The sequence below is a fragment of the Cervus elaphus genome, chromosome 13 (assembly GCF_910594005.1).
Source record: "Cervus elaphus chromosome 13, mCerEla1.1, whole genome shotgun sequence".
Lineage (NCBI taxonomy): Eukaryota > Metazoa > Chordata > Mammalia > Artiodactyla > Cervidae > Cervus > Cervus elaphus.
Window position 1 is genome coordinate 19,246,680 of NC_057827.1, and position 11,853 is coordinate 19,258,532.

Consider the following 11,853-nt stretch of genomic DNA (forward strand, 5'->3'; position numbering starts at 1 on the left):
AAATGTAAAAAGTTACAGATTGTTTTCTTTTGTAAGAGTAGTACCAAATGTTATAGTTGCATATAATCTTGAATGCAAGCAAAAGAAAAGAGCTATGGCTCTCAGAAAAGTAATATTTGGTGCTTTTAAAAGTCAGAGCATTTTTCTTTAGAAGGAAACGTATTTTTGTCAAAGGGCATTTCAAGCACAATGAGGGTTCCAGCCTAGTGTCCCCTGGCTGACTCATTGTGGAGTAAGTGGCTCTATTACCCTTTGTCACAGGTTGCTCTGGCCTCTTCCTGTCACTCTGAATCTTGGTACTGTTAAAAATTTTCCAAGATCCAAAATGTGAAGCCTCCTCAACCAGCTAACCCAAATCCGCAAGTGTGGAGGCTGTCTTTTCCCTACCAGCAGTGACCGTCCATAAGAAGGCTGGTTTCTTCACACTGTGGGGCAGAAATTGGCAGCAGGGGGTCTTCAGTCACCTCCACAGCACCTCATTGGTCTGGCACCTCCTCCTAAAGCGCAGCAGGAAAATTGCTCAGCTGTCAATCCATACTTGAGGACATGCTGGGTTTTTTGAAGAATTTCCCTCAAAAACCTGCCGAATTTATGATAAAGCTGTTGGCTGCCTTCGGACCTCAGTTAGAGCATTAAAACAATGTCATCACGTTATTCAGCTTCATGCAGATGTTGTTTGAGATTAGTCTCGTCTTATTTTAAGAATCCAGGTTATGTGGATGATAGCATATTCTGAATTATAGTGTTAGACAATTACAAAGCAGATTTTCCCTATAAGATCTGGGTAGATTCTCATCCTGATCCCAAGAACAGTACCCTTGTAAAAGCTAGTCCCCTGAAAAAAAAGAGAATTCTACATATAAGGATACAAGATTTTTTTAAGGAGTCTTTAATAGAGAACAAATGAATCTATACCAAGGAAGAAAGTGGGATAAATTGAGAGATTGGGGTTGACATCTATCTATATATTTATCTATCTATATATTTATCTATCTATCTATCTATACACAAATATATATATATATATATACACACTATATATGAAATAGATAACTATTGAAAACCTACTCTATAGCACAAGGAACTCTAATTAATCCTCTGTAGTGACCTATATGGAGAAAGAATCTAAAAATGTGGAGATATAGGTATCAGTTCTCAGTCATGTCTGACTCTTTATGATCCCATGAATTGCAGCACGCCAGGCCTCCCTGTCTATCACCAACGCCTGGAGCATACTCAAACTCATGTCCATCGAGTTGGTGGTGATATCCAACCATCTCATCCTCTCTTCCTGCCTTCAGACTTTCCCAGTGTCAGGGTCTTTTCAAATGAGCTGGTTCTTCACATCAGGTGGCCAAAGTATTGGAGTTTCAGCTTCAGCATCAGTCCTTCCAATGAATATTCAGGACTGATTTCATATAGGATTGACTGGTTTGATTTCCTTGTAGTCCAACAGACTCTCAAGAGTCTTCTCCAGTACCACAATTCAAAAACATCAATTCTTTGGTGTTCAGCTTTCCTTATGGTCCAACTCTCACATCCGTACATGACTACTGGAAAAATCATAGCTTTGACTAGACAGACCTTTCTTGGTAAAATAATGTCTCTGCTTTCTAATATGCTGTCTAGGTTGGTCATAGCTTTTCTTCCCAGGAGTAAGCGTCTTTTAATTTCATGGCTAGAGTCACCATCTGCAGTAATTTTGGAGCCCAAGAAAATAAAGTCTCTCACTGTTTCCATTGTTTCCCCATCTATTTGCCATGAAGTGAGGGGACCAGATGCCATGATCTTAGTTTTCTGATTGTTGAGTTTTAAGCCAACTTTTTCACTCTCCTCTTTCACTTTCATCAAGAGGCTCTTTAGTTCTTCTTTACTTTCTGCCATAAGGATGTTGTCATCTGCATATCTGAGGTTATTGACATATCTCCCAGCAATCTTGATTCCAGCTTGTGCTTCATCCAGCCCGGCATTTCGCATGATATACTCCACATATAAGTTAAATAAGCTGGGTGACAATATACAGCCTTGACATACTCCTTTCCTGATTTGGAACCAGTCTGTTGTGCCTTGTCCAGTTCTAACTGTTGCTTCCTGACATGCATATAGGTTTCTCAGGAGGCAGGTCAGGTGGCCTGGTATTCCCATATCTTTAAGAATTTTTCACAGTTTGTTGTGAGCCACACAGTCAGAGGCTTTGGTGTAGTCAATAAAGCAAAAGTATATGCTTTTTTGAAACTCTCTTGGTTTTTTGATGATCCATTAAATGCTGGCAATTTGACCTCTGGTTTCTCTGTCTTTTCTAAATCCAGCTTGAACATCTGAGAGTTCACAGTTCACGTACTGTTGAAGCCTGGCTTGGAGAATTTTGAGCATTACTTTGCTACTGTGTGAGAAGAGTGCAATTGTGCGATAGTTTGAATATTCTTTGGCCTTGCCTTTCTTTGAGATTGGAATGAAAACTGACCTTTTCCAGTTCTGTGGTCACTGCTGAGTTTTCCAAATTTGTTGGCATGTTGAGGGCAGCACTTTCACAGTAGCATCTTTTAGGATTTGAAATAGCTCAACTGGAATTCCATCACCTCCACTAGCTTTGTTCATAGTGATGCTTCTTAAGGCCCACTTGACTTTGCATTCCAGGAAGTCTGACTCTAAGTAAGTGATCACACCATCATGGTTATCTGGGTCATGAAGATCTTTTTTTAGTATAGTTCTTCTGTGTATTCTTGCCATATACATATAGCTGATTTGGGGCTTCCCAGTTAGTGCTAGTGATAAATAACCCACCTGCCAATGCAGGAGACATAAAAGACATGGGTTTGATCCCTGGGTCTGGAACATCTCCTGCAGGAGGGGAGGCAAACCCACTCCAGTATGCTCGCCTGGAGAATCCCATCAACAGAGGAGGCTGGTATATCACAAACAGCTGGACAAGACTGAAGAGACTTAGCTTGCATGCACACATAGCTGTACATGTAGAAACTAACACAACATTGCAAAACAATTACACTCCAATAAAAAACAATTTTAAAGTCTTTAATCTCTGCTACAGTATAGACATTGGTGACAGTTAAGATTGGAACATTTGAAGAATAGATGTAAACATTTGATTCTAGGCGAATTTATTCCTCTGAACAATAAACACCATAAATGATAAATGATAAATGTGACATCTGGACTCCACTAAAATCCCAAACCCTATTATTTAGAACCAATTGGGTGCTCTGTGGATGTTGTTTCACGTAAACTCAGAAAATAATCACTTAAAGAAATAATCAGTTTTTCAATTTATGAATTTGATGTAGTTGGTTGCCTCATGTAACTTTGGAGTCCTCTCTCATCTATGGTTTTTTTAATCAATTTTATACTTAATATATGTTACTAAAATGGAAAAATCTGGTCAAATATCTTAAATCTATGTGGATAATGCTTTCATAAGTTTCTTGAAGCTTTGAGTCATTTTTTTTTCACCTTTCACTTCCACTGCTCTATGTCTAGTCCTCATGCCTTGACTCAATGCGGCTAGAGATATCCAGGAATTAGGAGGAACAAAAGATGACAGATTTCTTACCTGGGGTTTTAACACCTGAATCAGAAAGGTGGCTTTCAGGAGTAGAATCTCACGGGCTTGTCAGTCAAAACCAGGGAGAGAGTCTAGACTCAGGTCAGTAATCTATGTGAACCAACCAGTGTGAACAGAAAAATAAGATGAAGTTGGGGGTGAGGAAATTTCAAAGATCAGTGTTAGCTAAGAGAGTCTAAAGTGTGCCTGTCCTAAGGCAAAGTGTAAGTGGTTCCCCTGTCCTTAGGTGGCTTGTCTGTCAATGCAAGAGATACAACAGATGCAGGTTCAATCCCTGGGTCTGGAAGATCCCCTGGAATAGGAAATAGCACCCCACTCCATTATTCTTGCCTGGAAAATCCCATGGACAGAGGGGCCTGGCAGGCTACAGTCCATGGGGCCATAAAGATTTGGACACAACTGAGCACACACACACACATGGATATGCAATGAATCTTAAAAGGAGGAGCTGCAGAGAGGTCAGGTCAGTTCAGTTCAGTTGCTCTCTCGTGTCTGACTCTTTGTGACCCCATGAACTGCAGCATGCCAGGCCTCCCTGTCCATCACCAATTCCCAGAGCTTACTGAAACTCATGTCCATAAAGTCGGTGGTGATGCCATCCAACCATCTCATCCTCTGTAACCCCTTCTCCTCCTGCCTTCAATCTTTCCCCCGGCATTAGGGTCTTTTCAAATGACTCTTTGCATCAGGTGGCCAAAGTATTGGAGTTTCAGCCTCAGCATCAGTTCTTCCATTGAATATTCAGGACTGATTTCCTTTAGGGTGGACTGGTTGGATCTCCTTGCAGTCCAAGGGACTCTCAAGAGTCTTCTCCAACACTACAGTTCAAAAACATTAATTCTTTCGCGCTCAGGTTTCTTTATAGTCCACCTCTCATATTCATACACGACTATTGGAAAAACCATAGCTTTGACTAGACGGACCTTTTTTGGCAAAGTAATGTCTCTGCTTTTTAATATGCTGTCTGGGTTGGTCATAACTTTTCTTCTGAGGAGAAAGCATCTTGTAATTTCATGGCTGCAGTTGCCATCTGCAGTGACTTGGAGCCCCCAAAATAAAGTCTGTCACTGTTTCCACTGTTTTCAGAAGGGTCAAGGGATCCTGAAAAAAAATGGTATCTGGAATATTCAGTTTATATTTCCAGCCAAGATACAAAAGGTAGCTGCTGTTATTGTTGTTTACTTGTTAAATCGTGTCCAACTCTTGTGTCCCCATGGACTGTAGCCTGCCAGGGTCCTCCGTCCATGGGACTTACCAGGCAAGAATACTGCAGAGGGTTGCCATTTCTTTCTCCAGGGCATCTTCCTGACCCAGAGATTGAACCTGTATCTCCTGCATTGGCAGGCAAAGATTCTTTACCACTGAGCCATGGGGAAAGCCTACAAAAGGTAAGGAATTACTTAAATACAGAAATGAGATCTGTATGCTGAACCAAAAATGTCAAATATGTACTAAAAGTGTCAATTATGGGATGGGCTTTTGCTAGACACTTTACATATATTTTCTTATTAATTCTTATAATTATTCCTTGTGATCAGAACTATCATTACTATTATCAATATATAGATGAGAAAATTAATGTTTAGAGAGTTTAAGTTACTTTCCAAGGTTATGTTCATGACATGAAAATGCATTCCTAGGTCTATCAGATAACAAACTATGTATAGCAAAGGGGTTTCCATAAAATTAGAGCTCTTCATTGCAGTAGATATAAGGGACTAGTGAATTCATTTCAAGCCCAGTTAAGCTTAAAGTTTATCGGATATAGTTTTATGGATGGAGAGCCAAGAGAATGCATTCTGCAGTAACAAATTTATTTCTCCTCCTATATATATTTTTTTAAATTTTATTTATTCATTTTTCTTGGCTCTGTTGGGTCTTTGTTGCTGCGTGGGTTGGCTTATTTTCTTTGCTTTATTTTCTCTAGTTGCAGCAAGCAGGAGCTACCCTGCAGCTGTGATGCACAGGTTTCTCATTGCAGTGGCTTCTCTTGTTGCAGAGCACGGGCTCCATGGTGTGCGGGCTTCAGGAGTTGCTGCCTGAGGGCTCAGTAGTTGTGGCTCCTGGTCTCTAGAGCACAGACTCAATAGTTGGGGTACACAGGTTTCACTGTTCTGCAGCATGTGGGATCTTTCAGGATCAGGGATCAAACCCCTGGATTCTTTACCACTGAGCCACCAAGGAAGCCCCTCCTCCTATATTTTTAATTGATGAGTTATGTAAATGAAACCTATGGGTATCAAAGTGGTTCTGGAGATAGACTTAAGTGACTTATAGAAGACTAATGCTCTGGAAAAATACGCTTGGCAGGGAAATTGGCCCAGGCTCCTCTTGTGTTGGAGACAAAAATCACCCATTTTCTTGGGGAGTGTTTCTCTACCGAACAGTTGGCACACTACTCCTGCTGTTAAGTCATATAAACCCCACTGACTTTATTATATAGTTACATCTGAGTTCTCAACACAATAAATCCAGATCCACAACACAAGAGACAGGATAAGCTGCCAAATTCTAAGCAGGTGAGTACACCTTCCATAGCTGCTCACTGACATGTCCTCCCATGCCAGACTCCAACCGTCACTTCAAATTGGAAGTATCACCTTCTGTAATCAGACACTCATAAACCCACATGTTCTTCCCTTCATGGGGTAATGATGTAATATCTAAATGCAGGGCAATCTTGAGAGAATCCTACAAGCTCTGAGTTTGCAAGGGTCTCAAGGACACTTCTCTGGTACCTAGTGAATCAACAATTGCTCTGTACCTTTGAAGGAAGAAACAGACAGAACAGACTCCATCTTGAAATCTGGATCCATCTTGAGCCAGACTCTGGATTTTGATCTATATGCCCAGTATCTATGGAAATGACATACCAACTGGAAAACCAGATCCCCCCAGATGGAAGAGCCCCAGGACTCATACCTAGACTCTCTGTCACCTACAAGAATACCCTAATTATCTGTGTCACCAAATAGAATCACAAATTCTATTATGCTTATTGGGGTATGACCACAGGCCTACTGATAATTGTCTGCTATTAACTACCTAGGCTTAAGGCATATGAATCACAGGTTAACTTTGATTATATCTTTCTTTTTTTTGTTCAGACTAGTTTCAGGGAATTTGGGGAGGTGGGTTTGTGCATGTACACTTAGGGTATACAAGGTTTTCATAAAAACTGGTTGGGGTCCTTGGCTAAGAGGAGACTCTGCGTTGGGCCTGCCAGTGTAATAAACTGCACTCCACTATCTGTGTTGTCCTTCTGAGTGAGTTTGTTTCCAGGAACGTGGCTTGAACTGAACTGACTTGAACTGGCCTGACTTGAACTGAGTGTTTCTACATAGTAGGAAGGTCGTTCTATGTAAGAGCTTACTGAAAAATCTGAACAAAATTTTTGGCCAAGCCAATAATTCTTTCTTACCCAAAGAAGGGCAGAGAATGGGAAGAAGGTGGTTTGTCCTCAATTATGGTAAAGAAAATCTGAGGTTCATTTGTGGGACATTCAGCCCAAGAACCCTACCAAGGATCTCTCCCTTCTTTCCACAAACACACTGGCCCTTATCTATGATGCATTTAGTGAAACCCTAGCGTTCTGAAGCCTTTCACAATATACACTGATGATATATTTCCTAGTTTGCCTTCCTCCAGAAGCGAAGCCTGAGAAGTGGATTTGAGTAATCGTTCATTTGAGAGGTGACCTCCGGTGGATGGAGGAAAACCAATAGAGTACATGTTCATGATGAGTTTATCTCTGCCATGGGTAACCAAACTCAGTTCTGCTGGGGACTCTCTGGGAGATGGAGAATACAGGACGTATTAGTTGACTCAGGCTGCTATAATAAAATACGCCAGAGTGAGTAGCTTAAACAACAGAAGTTTCTCAGAATCTTGAAGACTAGAAGTCCAAGATTAGGGTGCTGGCAAATTCAATTTTCTTCCCAGTTTGCAGAGAGTTGCCTTCTCACTGTGTCCTCACATGACCTTTCCTCGGTGCAGTCACAAAAAGAGAGAGAATTCAAGCTCTCTGCTGTCTTCTTATAAAGACACAAATCCTAGCAGATCTCCAGATACAGCCACACTGGAGGGGTAGGGGCGTGTGGTTAGGGCTTTAATATAGGAATTTGGGGCAGGGGCACACACATTCCATCTGTAACACAAGATGTAATATTAGTGCGGTGTTTTTCCACCAGCCCCCATCCTCCAGCACAGACAAAGGAAGATGAGCAATTCTCATCAGGTTGTAATCTGGCAGGGCCTACTGAGGCCTTCCTGGGACAGACCCCTCCCTCACATCCTCTGCTCTAGCTCTCAGAAGTATCTAGATAATAGAATCTGATGCATATATCTTGAGTTTTTCAGATGCAAAAACCACCACCAAATGGAAGACATTAACTACTTATTGATCATGAGCACATAACCCCCAGACCTTTCGGAGCCTAAGGATTGACCACCATCAGCCAATCAGAACTGTGCACGAGCTGATCACAGACCCTGCAACTTCCCTTCTTCACCTTGCCTTGAAAATGCTTTGCTGAGACCCTTCAAAGAGTTCACGTTTTCTTTTCTGTTCTTTTTTTTTTTTTTAAGTGTAAGCTATTGTTCTTGCTTGGCCTAGCAACTAATCTTTCTCTCCTCCAAACTCTGACGTTTAGGTTTGTTTGGCCTCACTGTGCATTGGGCACAAGGACTTGTGTTCAGTAACAAGGTCAACACCAGAGCAGGCTAAGGAGACATGGGCTATGAATGAATCTGCTTGCTCTGTGGTCTGCGGGGTGTGTGTGTGTGTGTGTGTGTGCGCGCGCGCGTGCTTGCACAGGCATGTGTCCTCAGTCTGTGGTTCAAAGGTCTTAGTAACTAGCCCCTGGCCCTGAACCCCTGGACACTGACCCTGGGGTTCATGCTTGAATGCTTGAATGCTCCCAATGTTTCGAGGGTGACTGCCTCAGGCTGCACAGTGCGTAGCTATCAGCCCTCCAGCAATGGGTCAAAGACAGAGTGAAACCAGGGAGATAGTAAAAGCAATGAAGCTTTTCAGCCAAAGAAATCAACTGCCTCGTGCTTGACGTTTGCAAAACCTTCGAAGCGTTTGTGAATTGGGAGGATAACACAAGAAGCACCATTTCCTGCTGCCGTTCAGTGTCATCCTTTCTCTAAATATATATGAGCAGACTACTGTGTGCTTCTCAGGTGACCAGGACGCATAATTACCCTTGCTTTTCTTAAAAACAAACAAAAAAAAGGTGATGGGAAAGACTGCATCAGAGCTCCCCCATCACTGGTACATATTAGTGAGCTTAGCAGTCTGGAAACTCTTTCTTTTGTCCAAAATCTTTCTTACTTTAATGTCATTTATTTGTGTTGTTATTTATTAACAGTTAAGTTGGCTTACATGTATGAGAGCAATTTTCATTCACATTGCACAAGTGTCTGCCTCCATGGAACCAGAAAACAGCAGAGCCTCATTTTTCTAAAATCTGCAGAAGAAGGAAAGGAAATGAGTGAATGTTTTTTAGCATCTTATTGTGGCTTCTCTGTTTGGCTCAGTGGTAAAGATCCACCTGCAATGCAGGAAACATAGGAGACGATTCAATCCCAGAATCAGAAAGATCCCCTGGAGGAAGGCATGGCAACCCGCTCTAGTATTCTTGCTTGGAGAATCCCGTGGACAGAGGAGCCTGGCAGACTACAGTCCATGGGTTCTCAAAGAGTCAGACACGACTGAGCGACGAACATACACACAGACATGTTCCAAGATTTTTCCCTACTTAAGCCTCATAAAACCTTATGGAAATGCCATGCAGTAGACATTATTACTTTCACACTTTACAGATTTTTTAAATGAGAAACAGAGATGAAGTAGCTTTCCCAGAGTCACACAGCTATGCATGGTAGAGAAGGATGTAACTCAACCAGGTTGGATCCCTTGGCCATAGGGTGTCTTTCTTAACCTTTCTTAACCACTAGGGTGTCTTTCTTCTTCATGTGCAATTATGTGGTCTTACAGTAGTCAAGGAACCTATGAAAGGCATGCTGATAGCAAGTGGTGGAAGGAGACTCACTCCAAGAACTACCTGTCTATAAGGCCTTTCCATTCTATACTCTGAAGTCCTAACCAGTCAACTCTTTAGGTTATTTTTAAAAAGCTTGTTTCTTTCATCTTTGGGTCAGACTTTTTCTGACAGATTTTCATAGGAATCTGTTGGATGAGAAAATTCCATATATTCCATTGTTATGCATTTCTATATTTACATCTAAGTTTGCTTTACAAAGAATTCAACATGGCTAATTTTCAGTGTATTTTGCTTCACAGCTTAAATTTTTGTATTTGCTAAACCTGGACACACAGAGAAGGAGGTGGTAGTTTAAAACAAGCTTAGGGGAGGTAAATTTAGGTCAAGTAAATATAAAGATGATATGGAGCTTGTTATCCCAAGATGATAAAACTATAAATAGGTTCAAAGATGGCTGAGATAAATTTGTAAATGACAACCCTTCCAGACGTTGTTAAGGAAAATTAGTATGTAGGAGAAATACAGTCATCCTATTTATGGGATTTTTGTCTCGCTTGTACGTTTCTCATTCCATCATTTCTGAAATGGCGCATCTTTGTCTTCTGCCAGCTTCTTAATGAGCATGGGGGCACTACTGGCCCCCTGGTTTTCCTGTTGTCACTGGTAGAATTCTGAATGAAAGGAGAGCAGAGTAAGCAAGGTTGCCTGTGTGTTGCCTGAGTGAACCCCCATTCACGGTGTGCTGTGAGGCTCCCCTCTGGGCAAGCATTCCAATTCCAGAGCGAAATCGGGCTCTGTAAAAGGGCTACAGCCATTTTACAAAAATGTATTTCTTACTGCAATCTGAATGCTGGAGGGCGTAGCACAATAGCACACTGGCATACATTCATTTACCACGCAGCTAGAAAAGGCTAAATGTACCTATCCAGAGATTCCTTGAGGATTGTCGAGAGTCTTGAAGGTCATGGAGTCCAGTGGAGTCCCCTCCTTTTTTAAATTAGTTTTTTGCTGGAGTCTGGTTGCTTTACAGCGCTGTTAGTCTCTGCTTGGCAGCAGAGTGAATGGGCCACAGGTGCACCTGAATCCCCTCCTTGGGGACGTCCGTTCTTTTCAGGTCGCCAGAGAGAATGAAGCAGAGGTCCCCATGTGGGGCAGTAGGTTCTCATCAGTCATCTATTTTATACACAATATCAACAGTGTATATGTATCAGTCCCAATCTCCCAATCCCTCCCAACCCCTTTTCCCCTTAGTATCCACACATTTGTTCTCTATATCTGTGTCTCTATTTCTGCTTTGTAAATAAGATCATCTATACCATTTTTCTAGACTCCACATACATGCGTTAATATATGATCTTTGTTTTCTCTTTCTGACTAACTTCACTCTGAATGACTCTGTATGACTCTCTAGGTCCATCCATGTCTCTCTACAAATGACCTAAATTTGTTCCTTTTCATGACCGAATAATATTCCATTGTATATATGTATCACATCTCCTTTATCCATTCCTCCATTGATGGATATTTGTGTTATTTTACAGACGAGGATACTGAGGCCCAAGTGGTCCAGTTATCAGTTGATGCCTAATGAACTGCTCCCAAATTTAGTGGCTTAAAGCAACAATCATTTTATTATAGCTCCCAGTTTAGTGTGTGATGAATTTGCACAGGGCTCTGCTGGGTGTTTCCTCTGCCCAATGTGGTGACAACTGTGACTGCCGGATGTTATTTGACTGATGGAGGGGCTTTTCCTCTCTCTAAACTACAAACCAGGTGTCACTAGTGGTAAAGAACCCACCTGCCAATGCAGGAAATGAAAGAGACACAGGTTCGATCCCTGGGTCAGGAAGATCCCATGGAATAAGAAATGGTAACCCACTCCAGTGTTCTTGCCTGGGAAATGCCATGGACGGGGAGCCTGGCGGGCTATAGTCTATGGGGCCACAAAGAGTCGGACGTGACTCTGAGACTAAACGATAGCAACAGATTTCAAACCAGACAGTTCCCATTGAGTCCCGGAGTATCTCCCCTAATAGGAGTGAGGCCAACTTGGAGAACTCCAAACTGCTTCCCAAAGTTACCTGTCAATGATCCAGGCTACATCATGGGCTATGTCAACAAAGGTGTCAGGTGACATTTTTCTTGCCTTCAGCTCTATATCATACCAGATCTTCTATCAGATTCTCTTCTAAAGCAGATCAGCATCTCTGACCTCCTAGCTGTTTGGTTATTACTTTCCCATACTTCCTTTGTATGTGTGAA